The sequence below is a fragment of the Schistocerca americana genome, chromosome 5 (genome assembly GCF_021461395.2).
Source record: "Schistocerca americana isolate TAMUIC-IGC-003095 chromosome 5, iqSchAmer2.1, whole genome shotgun sequence".
NCBI lineage: Eukaryota > Metazoa > Arthropoda > Insecta > Orthoptera > Acrididae > Schistocerca > Schistocerca americana.
In genome coordinates this window covers 294,549,032-294,563,670 of record NC_060123.1, presented here as the reverse complement: position 1 = coordinate 294,563,670, position 14,639 = coordinate 294,549,032, and the positions used below count along the sequence as shown (strand labels likewise).

General features: G+C 44.8%; 1 protein-coding gene and 1 pseudogene across 4 annotated transcripts in view; both read right to left on the bottom strand.

Annotated features, from left to right (window-relative positions):
• Positions 1-14,639, bottom strand: part of LOC124616179 (oxysterol-binding protein-related protein 9) — a 504,981-nt gene that overhangs the window by 336,116 nt on the left and 154,226 nt on the right. The gene's annotated exons all lie outside the window — the stretch shown is intronic.
• LOC124616996 lies at positions 3,215-3,332 on the bottom strand (annotated as a pseudogene).

Here is a 14,639-nt window from a genome sequence, read left to right as displayed (position 1 = left end):
TTGTCTCTCTGGCACACAGTACGGAGTTGTTCCGAGTTTTCTACGTAAATTGAAATAGCTGGACACTGAATACAAACACTCCTACAGACGTTCGCCACGTTAAACAATTTATGTGTCGGACTTTGATCAGTTATTGTCACTGTGACACTTGTCAAACGATCTTAATACTCAGCTGCCAGTAACACTTTGACCAATTAAGCAGGGTGAATGTTGCCATTCCTTCAATACATGAGATAGAAGTACTGTAGTACCCTCACTTCCTTCAAATAGAGCCCTAGATCCAACCACCGAACAGGGTAGCTGTTAGAATTACGTAGGTGAAGAGAGAAAGCAAAAACCAAACATCTGAAGTCTGCACGGAAGCGAATTCAGTTTATTTGCTTCTGCTACGCCTCGTGAAAACCGTCTCTTTCACTTAACACTAATTTCAGCCGGCTAATGACTCCTCTGGCTAATGACCACGTGCGACTTCGATAAACCGCAATATTTACTTAAGAAAACTGCAATACTTGCGTAACAAGCCGCAAAATGACTCGTCACAATTCCACGCCAGCACACAGGAATGTGCTTTCCGTTCTGGCAGAATAACTTCATCGCTAGCTGCAATGTTTGTTAATGTAAAGAATACTGAGTTGCAGCTTGGCTCGGATTCCACGACTGCAGGTACCCCTACAACTGCCTGGATAAGGAGATTCAAAGTTCGGAAGAAGACAACGACATAATACCTCCAACAGCATCATGGATAGTAGAGCACGTGGCGTTCAAACTAACCTTCGAACTGATGACGGCTTTGTCTTATGGATAACTACCTCCCGAATCCAGAAATATGAAACACACTGATATATCACACCTGGCCCACAGGATTCACGACTTTCCCACCTACACACTACATGACTGCCGGCCGACTCTACGGAGACTGATTTTCTGCCTACCAAAGTTTTTTTTTTTTTTTTTAACAATACTGTCCCCTTCGATCGAGTTCCCTTCCAGCGGCTACACACCGGAAGGGTTGTTCTTCCCAGTCTTGGTAACAGCGCTTAACCTCATAGGCCATAGGGCCTTTAACATGTTGGTCACATTCTTCTGAATGTTCTCCAGTCCCAAAACTACGTCCTTTTAAGACTTTTTTTTAATTTTGGAAAAGGAAAAAAAGTCACACGGACTCAGATCAGGCGAATAGGTGGGCTGTGGAACAACAGGAATGCCTTTCGAGGTCAAAAATTCAGTGAGGTAAGTGGCCGTGTGGCATGCGGCGTAGAGGCAATGCAGTATCCACTTCTCTGCAATGTCCGGTCTCGCTCGCTTAACCTTTTTCCTGGGCCTTTCAAGGGCACATTTATAAAACACTTGGTTGACAAATTGACTGGAGAAGTAATCTCACAAGAGCACGCCCAAGCTCGACGCTTTCGTCGATTTTTCGAGTCGAAGGTCTCCCTGCGCGAGTTCATATTCAACGTATTCTCAGCTTCCAAAAATGATTTGTGCCAGCGAAAAACGTGTGGTCTTGATAAGGGATGTTCACCGCAGGCCTTTTTCGACTTTTGAAAGGTCAGTCTCGCGGTTTCCCCAAGTTTAACACAAAATTTTATGGCATAACGTTGCTCAAACGTCCGCGTTCGATTTTCGTGACAACAAAAACACAACTTCACTGATGGCGCTCTCAAAAATCACATGATGGCTGTATCGAGCTGAACGTCGGACTGAGCACGTGGACGGGATGAACACACCGGCATGCACAAGAGAACAACACAGAGTTGCCAGATCGCTTGCAATGTGGTCAGTCTCTACTTTTCTCACACACCTCGTATTTCGTATGCTACCAGCTATTCACGAAAGGGTTTAGTCCAAAAAGTGTGTATGTAACAGAGAAAAGTTAACATGGTGGTTATAATTTATCACTTGTTTTACATCGTCTCCACTCCTCCCACTTTAGTACAATGCACAAGGTGGTCATACAACCATGTGAAACTGCCATAAAAGCCCCCCCCTTTGAGTTGTTGATCAACTTGCGCGCCAAACTGGTTTAAATGTCGGTTATGCTATCAAACCGCTGATCCTTCATGTGAATTTCTGCACTTACCAGTCTGACAACTGGTGCGTAAAATTCTCAGTACTGCTAAGTACGGTTTGGTGTGTGTGTATATATATTCTTCTAAATGGTTCAAATGGCTCTGAGCACTACGGGACTTGACATCTGAGGTCATCAGTCCCCTAGAACTTAGAACTACTTAAACCTAACTAACGTAAAGACATCACACACATCCATGCCTGAGGCAGGATTCGAACCTGCGACCGTATGTTTCACGTCTCAGCAGTTTACCATACAAACCTACTGAAGAACCGCTGTAATAAATTTTACTTCGGCCACTGGTCAAATTTATCACTGGTACTTCCGTACAATTTTTATACCTGTGAACACACCACCGTCTGAGGGTGACGTCACCTTTGTTCCGTTTATTTTCGCTGACGTGCGGTGTCTACCTTATCCTTGCGACGGAATCTGCCGAGAACTTGCGTACAGAAACCTGTCTCTCAGAAATTGGCTTTCCCCAGAGGCCAGAACTCAGATACGTTCAACATGTCGGGTGCAACGTCGGCGGGGGAATGGTGCACAATGCCGAGATCGGCGCTGGGTGTGGGAGAGGCGGAGGTGCAGCAACAGGGACATCTGCCGCTACCTCAGGCCGGCCCGCAGGCGGCACGTGCTCGCTGCAGATCGATGCCGCCGCTGCTGCTGCTGCGGCCGCAACCGTTGCGTTACGCAATGGAAAAGCCGCCGACGCTACGCGTGCATCGCGCCGACGCACCTGCGAAACCAGAGCGGCTAGTGCTGCGCCGCAACACTCCTCGTTCGGTTGAACATTGTGCGTCGCAGATTAATGGATACAGCCAGAGAGGATTAGAGGCAGTGTAGCGAGTCTTGCTCTTCGGTACAAGTAACGAAGCTTGACATCCAGGCCATAGCGCAAAATCAGGGGAAGGAAATCAGTGCACAGAGCGCGGAAAGGAAAAAGCACTCCGTCTTCAGGCCACAAATGGCCCAGCGGGACCATCCGACCACGTGTCATCCTCAGATGAGGATGCGGATAGGAGGGGCGTGTGGTCAGCACACCGCTCTCCCAGTCGTTATGATGGTTTTCTTTGACCGGAGCCGCTACTATTCGGTCGAGTAGCTCCTCAATTGGCATCACGAGGCTGAGTGCACGCCGAAGAATGGGAACAGCGCATGGCGGCCCGGATGGTCACCCATCCAAGTGCCGGCCACGCCCGACAGCGCTTAACTTCGGTGATCTGACGGGAACCGGTGTATCCACTGCGGCAAGGCCGTTGCCGCGGAAAGGAAGTGTGTCACATATTCACTTTCCGATGAAAAGTACCCGAACACCATTACGTAACGCGGAACTGACCACTAGTTGTTACGAGATGCGCACCTGCCATTATCAGAATAGGCAGCGAGCATCGAGTTGTCAGTAAGGAAGCAGTAACACCAGAGCTCAGTTGTTTCGAACGAGGATGTCACCTCAACAACAGATCCATCAGACACATTTCAACCCTTCTACAGCTGCACAAGTCAACCGATGGCGATGTTACTGTGACGTGGAAACGCGAAGGAACAACCACGGATAAATGAAGACCGGGAAGACCTCATGCACTGACCGGCAGGGGACGTCGAGCACTGAGGAAGGTTGTTGTGAAAAATCCCAAGTAATCAGCGGAAGGCGTCAGTAACTGAGTTACAAAGTGCTACCAACGGTCGACCAAGCGCGATGAGAGAGTTGGGAGTTAAAAAGAATTAGGTTGGTTGGTTGGTTGGTTTAGAGGGCGGGAGAAGGGGCCAAACTACGAGGTCATCGGTCCTTTGGTCCTCATAAGACAATGCCACAAGTGTGAGAATAAAACGGACGAAACATATAAAACAAAACGGAAAGAAAGGAAAAGCCACAAGAATGAAGGGAAGGCAATGAACACTAAAAAGAACAAAAGTGGACAAGAAAACAATAGAGACGCTAGAAACTGAAGAGAGTAAAACATGAAAGCAGATTACAGTGGCTGCCTAACCACAAGAATAAAAAGGGAAAGCTAGTCACTCTGCATCACATTAAAACCTCCACCCTAAAAGCACTAGGGTGGAGGACACAGAGGTACTAAGGACATGCGCTAAAACCTACATAGAAGTATAAAACCCACTGTCACGGATATAACATAAAACTAAAGCTGCTGTGCAGGCATTGTCGCCAACACCGAAGGCAGTGTGCTGGGAAAGTTTAAAGTCTGCCGCAGAGTGGGTAAAAGTGGGTAGTCCAGCAAGAGGTGGGCGGGCGACCGTCATTTGTAAGCCGTAGCGACACCGAGGTGGGTCTTCGCGACGGAGGAGGTAAGCATGGGTTAGCCACGTATGGCCAATGCGGAGCCGGCAGAGGGCAACTAATTCCCTGCGAGAAGATCGCATGGAAGACTTCCACACATTCATAGTCTCCTTAATGACACGCAGTTTGTTGTGCGTACTGTTATGCCATTCCGTCTCACAGAGCCAGGAGACAGAAGGCATGTCAGTTTCGAAGATGTCCATCTCTAAAAGCGGTTTCCGCGTAGCCTACTTGGCCAGCCTGTCAAACTTTGTTGCCTGGGATTCCGACGTGTCTTGGGGTCCACGCAAACACCACTGAACGACGGGACCGTTCCAGGGCATACATAGACTCCACAGCGCTACCAAAGGATGGCGATGGTAGCACTGGTCGATAGCTTGTAGGCTGCTCAAGCAGTCAGTACACAGGAGGAATGACTCGCCACGGCATGAGCGGATGTGCTCAAGAGCACGAGATAAGGCCGCCAGCCCTGCAGTGAAAACACTGCAGCCATCTGGCAAGGAGTGTTGTTCAATATGTCCTCCACGAACATACGCAAAGCCTAGGTGACCATCAGCCATCGAGCCGTCGATGTAAATCACTTCATGGCCCCGGTACATGTCGAGAAGAGAGAGGAAGTGATAGTGGAGAGGCGCAGGGTTAACGGAGTCCTTAGGGCCATGCGAAACGTTCAAAAATGGTTCAAATGGCTCTGAGCACTATGTGACTTAACTTCTAAGGACATCAGTCCCCTAGAACTTAGAACTACTTAAACCTAACTAACCTAAGGACATCACACACATCCATGCCCGAGGCAGGATTCGAACCTGCGACGTAGCGGCCGCGCAGTTCCAGACTGTAGCGCCTTTAACCGCTTGGCCACCACGGCCGGCCATGCGAAACGTCCAGAAGAATCTGCGGCCCAGGTGTACACCATGGATGTGTACATGAATGGACCTCGAGGAGAGGTGGTAAAGGGAAGGACTCCAGTTCGGACAGAAGGGACCCGACGCAAACCGCAATCGTAAGCCCTGCCCTGGGTCGCCGATGCAGGAGACGAACCGCCGTGGTTGGGAAAAGGAGATGGTAATTCGGATGCACAGGAGAACTACGAACGTGTGGAACGTAACTGGCGAGCAGTTGTGCACGCCTAACCTTCAATGGAGGTACTCCGGCCTCCACCAGGACGCTCGGCACCGGACTCGTTATAAAAGCTCCGGTCGCTAGGCGAACGCCACAATGGTGAACTGGGTCGAGTAAACGCAACGTTGAAGGCGCCGCCGAACCGTAAACCAGACTCCCATAGTCAACGCGGGCTTGAACAAGGGCTCTGTAGAGCTGCAGCAGCGTAGAGCGATTTGCACCCCAGTTGGTGCTGCTCAGGCAGCGGAGGGCACTGAAATGCTGCCAGCACTTCCGCGTAAGCTGACAGTGGTGAGGTAGCCAAGTCAATGAGGCGTCAAAAACCAGTCCTAAGAATCGATATGTCTCCACTACAGTGAGTGGACCGTCATTAAGGTAAATTTCTGGTTCTGAATGAATGGTGCAACTCCAACAGAAATGCATGGCAAACGACTTCGCGGCTGAACGCTGTAAGCCGTGGGCTAGAGCCCATGACTGCGCCTTGTGAACGTCCCCCTGTAGGCGCCACTCAGCAACACGAGTACTGGAGGAGCAATACGAAATGCAGAAGTCATCCGCAAATAGAGAAGGGGAGACCGACGGCCCTACAGCTCTGCTAGGCCGTTGACGGACACTAAAAATAGAGACACTCAATACGGAACCCTTCGGAACTCTATTCTTCTGAATACGAAGGGGAACAATGGGAGGTACCAACTTGGACACGGAAAATACGGAGTGACACAAAGTTTTGGATAAAAATCGGGAGTGGGGCCCCGGAGACCACACTCATACAATGTGATTAGGATATGAAGTAACCAGGTCGTGTTGTACGCTTTACGTACGTCAAAAAAGACAGCAACCAGATGTTGGCGTCTGGAAATGGCTGTTTGGATGGCAGACTTTAAGGACACAAGACAACCAGTGGTAGGGCGACCCTGGCGGAAGCCGCCCTGACATGGAGCCATTAGGCCAAATGACTCCAGGAGCCAACCCAACTACCGGTACACCATACGTTCCAGCAGCTTGCAAAGGAAGGTGGTGAGGCTGTTGGGCCGGTAGCTATCCACATCAAGCGGGTTTTGACCCTGTTTGAGCACCGGAATGATGGTGCTCTCCCGCCACTGCGATGGAAAGACGCCATCGCACCAGATCCAGTTGAAAATGACGAGGAGATGTCGCTTGCAGTCAGACCAGAGATGTTTAATCATCTGACTGTGGATCTGATCCGGCCCAGGAGGTGTCGGGGCAATATGCAAGGGCGCTAAGGAGCTCCCACTCTGTAAAGGGGGCGTTATAGGGTTCACAGTGGCGTGTTGTGAACGAGAGGACTTTCCTTTCCTTCCGCCGTTTGAGGGTGCGAAAGGCTGGAGGGTAGTTCTCTGATGCAGAGGCTCGAGCATGGTGCTCAGCGAAGTGCTCGGCAATCGCGCTTGCGTCGGTAGATAACACGTTATTGATGTTAAAGCCAGGGACACCTGTTGGGGTCTGGTACCCAAAAAGACGTCTGATCTTCGTTCAGACTTGCGAAGGAGACGTATGGCACCCAATGGTCGACACGTAGCTCTCCCAATACTTTTGTTTCCGTCGTTTTATAAACTGGCGAACACGGCTACGGAGCCGCTTAATGGCTAATAGGTGCTCTAGGGAATGGTGCCGCTTATGTCGCTGTACAGCTCGCCGACGCTCTTTAATTGCCTCAGCGACTTCCGGCGACCACCAAGGGACTTGTTTTCGCCGGGGGCACCCTAAAGAACGAGGCATCGCGTTTTCCGCCGCAGAAACGATCGTTGTCGTGACCTGCTCAACGACAACATCGATGGCACCATGTGGGGGAGATTCAACGGTGACAGCAGAGGTTGCCTTGTTTAAAGCCCATCTGGGTAGGTGTCCGTGGGCATGACGCTGGGAGAGTTACATGAAGATGGGGAAATGGTCACTATCACACAGGTCGTCGTGTGCTCTCCAGTGGATAGATGGGAGAAGGCCAAGACTGCAAACCGAGAGATCAATGGCTGAATATGTGCCATGTGCCACACTGGAATGTGTGGAGGCACCTGTATTAAAGAGGCAGAGGTCGAGTTGTGACAGTAAATTTTCGACCCCTCTACCTCGACTAGTAAGCATGGCGCCACCCCACAAGGGGGATACGGGCGTTAAAATCTGCCAAAAGTAGGAGAGGTTTAGGGAGTTGATCAATCAGTGCAGCCAATACATTTAGGGGTACTGCACCATCTGAAGGAACATATACATTGCACACACTTATTTCCTGCATCGTCCTTATCCTGACAGCCACAGCCGCAGCTTCAAGAGAGGTTTGAAGGGAATAGGTTCACTACATACTGTGTTCAGGACATCGACGCAAACTCCACCTGACACACTATTATAGTAGCTACGGTACCTGTAATATCCCTTATAGCCACAGAGTGCAGGGGCCCGCATCGCACCCGAAGCTAACTTGTGACCGGTTTCGGCCTTTTGAAAATTGGAAATTTTTGTTCACTACAGGAAAAGCCCGCTAGCTCTTTTAAATGAACAGTTAGATTTTCGTGAAAAAGCCTTTTCTGAATTACTTGAATACATCTTCTGAAACAGAGGATACTTCCTCCTCCAATTACCTATAGCTCTGTATTATTTTTAAGTTTCTATGTTATATCCAGTTTTATGATTTTTAGTGTCAAATGCACAACAAATGTACCTTACTATTCTAATAGGTGTGACTCCTGATATAAAACGTGAAACAGTCGCAGAAATATTAATTTATAGTACCAACAACGTCAACGACTTTACAAATGAGTTGTATACATAATTTCCACATTTTTACAGCTCTTCTTAAGATACATTTTTATTATAAGCTCCAAATGTTTCTGAATTATTTGTACATAACCGTTTCCTCTTGTGAACAGTGATGTATTGCAGATTATCTACACTGGTGTCACTTTTGTAAACAATGCCCCTTTTCTCTTTGGTGAGTGATATTGACCTCCGATGTTATACAAGCGTCAAGTACATCTTTGACAACCGATAGACATATCAGCCTCGATGTCTCCAAGGAAACTGCGTCCCAATGCGTTATTACAGCCACCAAGAGATGGCACAAATAAACAACGATGCATTTTGTTTTTTCTAGTGTCTTTTAAGACTTCAAATAACTGACTAGTAATACAAATAGATCAATATGTATAATTTTCATATTAATATAACACACAAGTGGTTTCACTACGAATAAATAACAGTAGCTATAGAACTAATGTTCTTATAGTGCTCATTATTTCACCCAGACGACGCTGTGGAGCTCAATTAACGAATTACACCAGATTGTCATGCATCTTATGAAGCACGCTGCAACATCGATTATGAATCCTAAATGAATATAAACTCGTTTCTTGATTACTTAAATATTTCAGAATGAAGACTCAAATGATATGTAAGTCGTCCCCCATTGGCTGACGGCGATGCAACTTAAGCTCTGGAGGGCCCACTCTCTACCCTATATAACTCGTAGCTGCTTAGTCATCAGTGAGTGAGGCATCCACTTAAGGGCGAAACCGGTCAGGCGTTAACATCGGCTGCGATCTAGACTGCTTTTAAAAAATTTTGAAAAGTGAAATCAAATTATTCTCCTCTCCGTCCCAGGAAAGTCTCGAATTCATGTGTTCTCTTATACTTCACAGACATTGCTTTGGAACATTACTACTCTCCTCAGTAAATCCGCTTATCTGCCGTCATTTGAACCTAGTGGGATGTATATACCACAGCGAATTTCATAGAATGTAAGGAAAACACAGTGCTATATCAAAGTCATCTTCAAATTTTATGTTGAAATTTCATTGTCATGAAAATAAATGTGTTTTAATACTGATTTGTTACATTATAATAATAATTGTTACAATTTGCCATGCTAACGAAGTCTCTCTACAAACAAACTGAAAATTCCTCGCTCAAATGAAAACCGACTTCTTACCCATTTCACAATGACTGACCCTCGAGTTTGAGCTCATATCCTAGTTCCATTGTATGACGAACATCGGTGTGTCGTACTTTGCCGGGATTGCGGAAGAGTGTACTTTATTTGGTGTATGAGAATTACACTTTAGTTGCGAAGAGGTCGACATACGTGGTAGTATTTAAAAGAAAACATACTTTTTCGAGCAATTTTTGACGAATCTTAACTTAGCAGAGCACACATGCCAGACCGTAATTACGTTAACAATAATCTGTCTTTCTATTTCACTGCTACAGTGACTTCCCGCCAGATAGGAAACAACCATGCTGCCATTCATTGTCGTTCGTTAAAGGAAGTACTTGGGATATAATTAGTCCTAGTTCATGGTGAGCTGTGCGCATGCTTACTTTGAGGGCGAAAAAGTACTGGGCGCGAGCAGTTCTGTATCACAGACAATGAAGAAGACCAATGAAGCGAATTTCTAGATAATACACCCATTTCATATCTCGTGTCACCAAAAAGGAGGTCTGGTAGGCGACAGACGTTTGCGTCGGACGAGTAAAGCACATAGTCACAAGAAAAAAACTCTACGACTTCTAGTGGAAAACAGTTTCCAACAGCAGCAGCCGCCTGTAAGTTGAGAACTGAGGTTAAGAAGCTTATGATACGGGTGGAACAATCCTTTGGCGTGCTATTCGTAAAATAGCAAAAAAACAAAACTAGTTCTTGCAGTAAAAATGCCCTTCAAAAACTGGTTGGTCTATTTATTACATTGATGAAAGTTAGTGTGCCGCAAATCTCTGCGGAAAATCTAGATGGCATGAACAAAAAATGCCTTACCATTAGGAAATGTGTACGGTTATCACACAGGGTTATTGTTCAATAACTGGAAAGGAGGAATTCAAACACCGTCGATTCTGGAAAAATGGTTATAAAGTGCCACACTTGAAATGAAGGGGATTTCGTGCAAAATGCTTGATTGTTTTAATGGGGGAAAAGAGGCGCAGATTACCGCATCATTCTGAGATGAATTCCAGACACGTAGAAGAGTGGTTTAGGAGGGTTCTAGAAAAATTTTCAAACAGATCTGTGACTGTTATAGATCGCGTTTCATATCACAGGTCGCAAGAGTAACTCTGGAAAGTGGTCAAGGACATTAAACTTCTATGGTTGGCTGTGACGCACTGTGGACTGAATGGCAATCGCCTTATTTGGGCATTTGTCAAGAACAAAGTAGCAAAGCAGTAGAGAGCTTTAAGGTAGATTACACTTTATATTTGTGTCGCTCCGTTCTGGGAAGTGTTCTTCAAAGTGTCTCGAGAAATGTACTGAACTGTGAGCACCAACTTGAAAACGGGTAAGCACAAATAGGCCCACGGTCTTGACATAGCAACATATCAGTTGTTGCTCCAAGTGGACGACTGTAATAGCAACAGCGAGACCATTGCTAACAGGGAAAGCTTTTAAGGTAGGTTCTACTTCATTCATCATTTTGCCTGCAAAATTTATTCGAGCTAATCGAGTTTTCATTTACCGTTAAAATGAACAACACGCTTCACTGTTCATTTTCGAGACCTGCTAATGTGTCGAGTGCTCACTTGGGGTTTCCTATTTTATCTGCTGCCCTCCACTAACAACAACTGAATCTGGCAATGCTGTACCGCAATTGTTCCCAAATATTTTTTGCGACAGAACCCTTTTGAAATACTAAGTATTTTACGGAGCCCTAAAATAAGCAAAACCCTAGTTTTGTGTTCTTTTTAATCACAAACATTAATGAAAATCCTAAAAAACGTACATTATACACTACTGACCTCTACAAAAATATACAAAACACATAAAAACACAGTATACAAAATAACAATGTATAAGTTCCACTGTAAATTTATAAAACTGTTTCCATTTAATGGGAGATACCACTGTTTATTATCAGACTTGAAAGGAGAGAGTTGACGTATATGAGGCTCAGCATCCAGTCTATTGCAGTGTGGCACACAAGTTAGCTACAGGGAATGTTCGAAGAAGTCGGAGCCTGTGTGGCAAATATCAAGTGACATTGTTTTGAGCAGTGATATCGTGCTTTAATCATATGTCATTTCTGAAAAGTACTCGTAGGTTTCGTTTGACGTATTTTCTGGCTTCTGCGAATTCGGCACGAAAGAATTCTTCAGGGAAATATCTCGTAAGATTGACGGATATTATGGAGAGAGTGGACCAAATATTCAGTCATCTCATATGGTAATACCGCTGTCTCACCAGTGAACACAATCAGCCTTCAGAAGCTTTCTTGTTCTCTCTTGCCAACCCAAACAATCCAAAATTCCAATTTCTTTTAAGGCAGTCATTTCGTTACTAGTATTGAAAACGGTTGTTCGATTTACATGAAATGATGGATTTAATTCATCAATTTTACCTAACACGATTATATCTGCCAAAGCACCTACCATGAGCAACAAAGTCGCATCACTTGAACGGTCTTTGAATTTAAAAGGCATGTCGGTCATAAAATCCTGCAATTCAGCTCTTAGTTCAAGTAATCTCGTTAAGATATTACCCCTAGATAACAACCTCACTTCGATATGAAGGAGTAGTGTTTTATGTCTGCTCCCATTATCTTATCACAATACTGAAAACAACCGGCACTATAGAGGGCGTGATTTAAAGTCACTGATAATATTTATTGCTTCATGAAGGACTAATTCTAGTTTTCGCGGCATCATCTTTATTGCGAGTGCTTGTCTATGCAGAATACAATACCTTAAACTACAGTTTGGAGCTTTACTTTTTATTAGTGATACCGCTCCTGCTGTTTTACCAGTCATTGCCTTCTCTCCATCTGTACAAATATCGACACATCGTTCCAACTGAGATGGTTATGTAAAAAAAAGTTGATTATGTTAAGAAATACTTTTCTGGTAGTGCTAGTTGTCAGCAACGTGCACATAAGCAAGGCTTCTTCGAGCGAATCATCAGTTGTCGACAACATGTCCAGTCCAGCAACATCTGTCTACTCATCCATTTGCAAGACGAATTTGTTTTGTTCAATGCGACCAACTAGTTTTTGTTTGATATAGCCTGCAAGATCATTAATTTGACGCGAAACAGTGTCGTGATACTTTGTAGATTTTTCATCGAGTGTACATTTTGTCATGTCTGCCATATGTGGTTTTATTAAATTCTCAGCGATACTGAGCGTTTTGCCTGCTTGTGCCATTCGATACACGACCAAATACGATCATTTATAGTCGGGTCGGGTCGCATACTTCACAGCTGTCTGACTTCTTATCGTTTTTTTCTCACGTATAAAAAATTCTTCATTATGTCTTTGCAATCTGTGTGTATAATTTCTAAATATCGGCGCATCTTAGTAGAGATAATGGAACTATTAGGAACACGCACACAGGCGAACTATTAGAATCAACAAACGCGAGATTGATTTAAGACTCGTCATACTTTTTTTTTTCAACTTCATCGAGTTGTCAGATATCTTACTACTTGAAACCATGGATCCTGAAGCAATTTCGTCATCTTTTTGATTCTCATAGTTTTCATCAGAAATGCTTGAGGTTGATGCGGCATCTTCCGAGCAAACCTACTTTGAATTTTCGATGCAATATTTGTTTGCAGCACCTTTAAGCCAACGCTACATTCTATCTTTTAATATAAAAAATTTAATTTTACAATACGACACACACACACACACACACACACACACACACACACACACACACACACACACCGCCATAAGATATTGACTTTTGCAATTACCGTCAATAACAAACACAAATCGAATATACTACGGTCCGGGAGCGGTGCACGCATTCGCCGTTCCGAACTGGACCGCGTTGCAATAACAAAGTGCAGTAGGAACTGTAATCAGTGCTGCGTGGCGAGGATTTATACAGCCCCAGGGGGTGTAGCATAGATAGCGATGCTGCAAAATCCTCTGAGGTGGTTCGAGATATTTGTGAGTGAGAGAGATGTAGATAATGTAGAGGAATGTTCGCAGTGTCTGTAGAGGAGAAAGCTAGAGAGATTCAGCACGGCCACTGCGCACATGTGTAGTGACAGGTATCGAGTCATCACATATTTACTCATACAAGCCAAATTCCTTTGTTTGCAGCATTATTGCACATTTATTACGTTGCTTGTCGCCTCACTTTTGGCTATACGCACTGACGAGAGAACACAAGTGCCATAACCCGATTTCCCAGAAACTTCGCGCAGTGTAACAGGAATCAAAATAAGCCACCACATGCTAATCAAAGTTTCCGTCGTAACTTAGATGCCTTTTAGCGCGTGATAACAACCGAAATTGAGGCCCAGTGGCTAGCATCACGGTTTCTCAGTTTTGCGCCCCATGTTCGAAACCCTATAACTGATTTTATTTATTGTATTTTTGATTATCTACCTCTGTCCGTAGAAGGTTACTACATGTAGTTTCTTATCAAGTTAGGGGATAAGAGGGCTTTGTATTAATTGTAAAATTACAATTACTTTCACAATCAGTGTCATACATTGATTATGTAATACATTTGTGTATGGTATTTTCTTGGGTTACAATCTTTTTTAATTCGCACACTATTTTCATTCTTATACTTCAGAAAGATTTCGTGCATTGCTTGGATGATACCGATCGTAGAAATATTCGAAACACAGAAATTCCGAACACAACAAACATCGTGCCAAGGCCGGTTTGCCACGACGAGATTTATTCGTATGAACCTCACTCGGGAAAGAAATGTCGATAACATTGCTAAAGATTTCACCCTTTGGCCAATGATTTCGCGGTAAATCACGCATAACGGGTCACTTACCCAAAACTCCCGCTTGCAGTTGATTACGAACCAGGATACACTACATGAATTTGACCGAAAACAGTTTCAAATAATCTAGTGTTTTATTTATTTCTTCTTCTTTTTTTAATTCATACACGACATACAATTATCAGACACAAGGACAACATTATTTCAATATACACTGAAGAACATTCTTAGAGTAATCTTCTACAAACATTGGTAGATAAAAGACAAACAAAAATAAATTGAATTTCGAACACGTGGCGCAAAAGGGTGAAGCTGCGACGCTAGCCGCCGTACCACTGCTTCTGTTGAGCTATTTACTCGCTAAAACACACGACACTTCTTCCATTAGGCGAACTTTCTGGGAAATCGGGTTATGGCACTTGCCGTGTTCTCCTAGTGAGTGTATCCGCTGTACTGGAATGA